This window comes from Glycine max, chromosome 18 (genome assembly GCF_000004515.6).
Source record: "Glycine max cultivar Williams 82 chromosome 18, Glycine_max_v4.0, whole genome shotgun sequence".
Classification (NCBI taxonomy): Eukaryota; Viridiplantae; Streptophyta; class Magnoliopsida; order Fabales; family Fabaceae; genus Glycine; species Glycine max.
Window position 1 is genome coordinate 19,594,394 of NC_038254.2, and position 4,657 is coordinate 19,599,050.

The 4,657-nt window shown below is 32.6% G+C and overlaps 1 long non-coding RNA gene across 1 annotated transcript; it reads left to right on the top strand.

The window, feature by feature from the left end:
• The first annotated feature begins 1,565 nt into the window (after nt 1-1,565).
• On the top strand, nt 1,566-1,953 carry LOC106797095 (uncharacterized). The gene is made up of 2 exons (XR_001386120.3): nt 1,566-1,624; nt 1,706-1,953. It is a non-coding gene; the product is annotated as an uncharacterized lncRNA (long non-coding RNA).
• The last annotated feature ends 2,704 nt before the right edge of the window (nt 1,954-4,657 follow it).

The window sequence follows — 4,657 nt, forward strand, 5'->3', positions numbered from 1 at the left end:
TTCACGAACATCCCGCAGTTCTTCCTCCATGCCTCTTGAAGACCTAGAACAGCTGACCCAACAAATCAGAGACCAACTGGAGGAGTCAATCACAGAAAAAGTGACTCGAAAGATGATTGAATCCTTCAGCCAGATGCAGTCGCAGTTTCAGTCTCGGATGCAATCACAGGGAATTGCACTACCTCCAGAGCCAGAGGTTGGTCCCTCAGGTCCTCGTGTCAGTACAAAGGAGAGTTGTGTTGCTCCCTCAGGGAACAATCCAGGGATGGGTGACTCAGACAAATGCGGCCTATATATTGAAGAAAATCCTTCCCGCTTGGTTGCCCTAGGAAGACTTTACGAGGGATCCACAACAGTTCACAACATCCCGTTGTTGCATGGCCAAGTCAAGGTTGGTGTTGAGGAGGTTAAAGATACAGAGGCTCTCGTTCCTGTACCCACTGCTGAGGTTACCTTAGTGGGGCAGGCACTTAACACTTTCCTTGCTTGGCCAACACATCTTGTGAAGCGTTTATCAGAACAGGTATTTTACTCTGATTATATGTTTATTTTTTTCAATTAATTTGTTCACTGTAATCAAAACTTGCTAATTAACTATGTTTTATCAATAGGCAGCTGTGTCTCCAGCAAAACCTCCAGAAAGCCCGGATGAAGAGGTCGATGATCCCCTGTACCTGATGACATTGACCATCCCACAACTGTTTTTGAAGCCGCTCCAGGTTATGTGGGATGCTACCATATTCGGGGTGTTTAATCAAAACTTCCCGTTGTATATAAAGCACGAAGATCTCTCTGAAATTGCACATGGTGGTCAATGTCTCAGCATATCAGTTATACAGTTGTGGATTCTGTAAGTCATTTTAGATTACTATTAATTACCAAAGTAATTGTTTTAAATTCATACATAATTAACTTTGACTTAACAACACAGCCATCTGACTGAGACAAGTGTGCGAGCGGGGAATTCTGATGTGTATGGATTCCTCGAGCCACAGTCCATTCAGAGATCTGGACAATCACAATTTGAATCCGAAAGTTACATCAAGAGTTGGATACAGAGTTCAAAACGAGATGTTTACCTTGGAGCCTATCTGAATAGGTAAGTCAAACACAATAATTGAATTTAAATAATCTATACTACTACAATAAACTATATTCGTCTCTACTGCAGTGGACACTGGCAAATGGTCGTCATTCTACCTAAGGAAAACCTAGTTGTCTGGTTTTGTTCTTTGCATAACAGGCCAGACAACTACCTTAAGGGAATAATTAACAGGTCAGTATTGTTTTCAATACATTTTCATTGGCATAACTCAACAACATCAATATTTTAATGTTCCTTATATTCAACACTAGTGCTTTGAAAGGACTTGATGATACTCCACAACTGAAATCCAAGGCTGTTGCTAGGTGGATTGTTGTTAAGGTACGTGATTTAAATAAAAGTTCTACTTATATATATTTTATGTGTGTGTACACTAATTGTAGTTAACGTTTAATTAATATCCAAATTTCATTATGTATTTAGTGTAATAGACAAAAAGGAATCACTGAATGTGGCTACTACGTGATGCACTGGATGTCCACCATAATCTTAGGATCTTTCAGGAATAATTGGGAGACGGTAATTGTTTATTACAAACAAATTTGGTTTTTTTATAATTGTTATTACATTATTAATTTATTTTTTTATTTCATCATGCAGTATTTTAATGAAGTTAGACCATTGGAAGCAGAGAGATTTAAGGCACTTCGCATACAGTGGGCACAATATTATCTAAAAGTTAGAAATCAAACATAGGATGTTAGGCAACTATGTAACTTTAGGTTAATAAATTAGTTTACGTACTTTGCATTATATTTTTTACAATTGTTGTTTCATCTTAACATTGAACAACCTTTGTTGATAGCTAGTTTTTTGCTAAAATCTATTTGAAAACTGAATGCAAATGATATATGTTGTGTGCTGTGTGGTCTGATTTTAAATTTACAGGTTAAATTTTGGTTTTTTGTAAAAACAAAGACATTATATAAAAAAAATTCCTGAAAACAACATCGGTTTTTTATAAAAACCGATGTTAACTGTCAATAGCAACACATTCGTTAACATCGGTTTTTTAAAAAAACCGATGTTAACTGTCAACAATAACACATTCGTTAACATCGGTTTTCTGTAAAAAACCGATGTTAAAATTCAATAATAACACATTCGTTAACATCGGTTTTTATAAAAAACCGATGTTAACGTGGGTTAACATCGGTTTTTTGAAAAAACCGATGTTAACTATCAATAGTAACACATCCGTTAACATCAGTTTTTTGAAAAAACCGATGTTAACCCACGTTAACATCGGTTTTCATAAAAACCGATGTTATAAAAACCGATGTTAATTGTCAATAATAACACATTCGTTAACATCGGTTTTTTATAAAAACCGATGTTAACTGTCAACAGTAACACATTCGTTAACATCGGTTTTTATAAAAAACCGATGTTAACGAACGTTAACAACGTTAACATCGGTTTTCTGTAAAAAACCGATGTTAACTGTCAACAGTAACACATTCGTTAACATCGGTTTTTTGTAAAAACCGATGTTAACTTTCAATATTAATATACATTTTCTGGGTGTAATTCATATTAGCAACATCGGTTATTTATATAACCGATGTTGGTAATTTTACTTTAACATCGGTTTTTGAAAAACCGATGTTAACGATAATATTATCAACGTCGGTACTTTCAACATCGGTTGAAAAACCGATGTTGAAAGTCATATATAACCGATGTAGAAAGCATATTTTCTAATAGTGAGTTGTCAAACAACACCAAAAGGCATGCTTTGTTGTGGCAGACCTACTGTAATGCTAAGGAAGTGGTTCCCTCTTAAAGTGTTCTACATGAAAGTAAACAAGAGTGGTTTTCAAGCATGAAGAAATACATGTATTTAATGCAAGCATTAAATATTCCAATGACCACAAACATCATAGCAACCTTAAGAGAATAATTAGTTTAGAAACAACAAATACTTAAAGATGAAGGCCTATAAATACTAGAAGCTTTGAAGACATGGGACATAAACCTACACGCTATCATTCAAATTGTTTTTGCGAAAAGCATTCTTTACATTCTTGAAAAGCTCTCAAAACACCTTAAACACCTTGAGAGAAAAGACTAAGTACTTATATTTCATATCTGTCTGTAAAACAATTAAGATTTAGTCAATGTGCAAACAAACTACAAATCTTTTTATTTGTTTAGAGCCATTTGTGACTTGGTAGGGTAAAGAATACTGGGTTGTGTCAAGCTTGGTATAGAGCTAAAAGCGATAGTGACTAATACTTGCAACTTGTTGAAGATAGTGGAACTTGATGATTTGTCAAGAATTAGACGTAATCTCAATGGTAGAAATGAACCAGTATAAATCTATGTGTCTTATATGCTTTCATTTCTCTTATGTTTTAAATTGACCTAGAGTTTGAATTTGATTTTGTCTTGGAAACTCTTTTAGTTTTGCAAAGTCTGTTTCCATCGTCTAAACTTGTTTTTGAGAAAATTTGCTATCTATCTTACTAAGTCTTATTTAAGACAATAACTTTGTTTTCACAAAAAATATTTTAAAAATTTATCAAATCACAAATCAACCTCCCTTCTTGTTATATTTGTTTTTACACTTTTCAAATACCAAGGAGAAAAAGTGAAGAAAAGATTTATCAAGGATTTAAAACAAAACTCGAGTATATATCAAAAATCATAAACATATTTTAGTCTAAAAATTTTAGTGAATAACACATAAAATTGGTGGTGAATGAAATTGGCACTGGAAAAAAATGTGTGATAAAAAGAAAGATTATAGCACGTACATAAAGGGAGCGTTAAGAAGGTAGTTGGATAGTGGGTAGTAAGGAAGGTATATGTGTATTTTTACTCACTAAGAGGATTCATGTCTCATGGAAATAAATATTTCCTACCCCTTTTGTTGGGATTAAATATTGACTAAAGGTGGGATTATTGTTTACCCAAATATAAAATATACTTAAGATTAATTATTTTATTACTTCTTAATAAACATGAGATAATTTTTTTCCTTCATATATTCCCCGGACTAAAAAAAATTTACCCGTGAAACAAATGCCTCCTAAGTTTTTACTAAGATAAGCAAAAGTAGTTTATTGATAACGATGTATCATAAGTTATTTTTATAAGCTAGCTCGTCCAAACATTTATACTAATGTTGTCTTAATATAAGTCTAAATAAGATTGAACTAAGCATGTATGTTTGATTATTTAGTTTCACAAATGTACATTTGAGAAAATTACTTCATCGTTATTGCTAGGTTAATTAATTGTACATTTTATCATTCAATTATTATTATTTCAATTTTCATGTATTTTACCACAAAATTTTATTTTTCACAAATTTTATTATTCAAATTTTTAACTTTTACACATTTCATCATCATGTTGATATCAAAACAATATTGTTTCTCAAAAAAATTGAACTTTTTTTAGTGACATGTCAACATCGTTAAAATGTGCAAAGATTGAAAACTTAAATGATAGAATTTGCAAAAATAAAACTTGGGTGAAAAAATTTACAAAATAATAAAATTAGGCCTTATTGTCATCTAAATAATTAACCGGTGGCCGATCGCT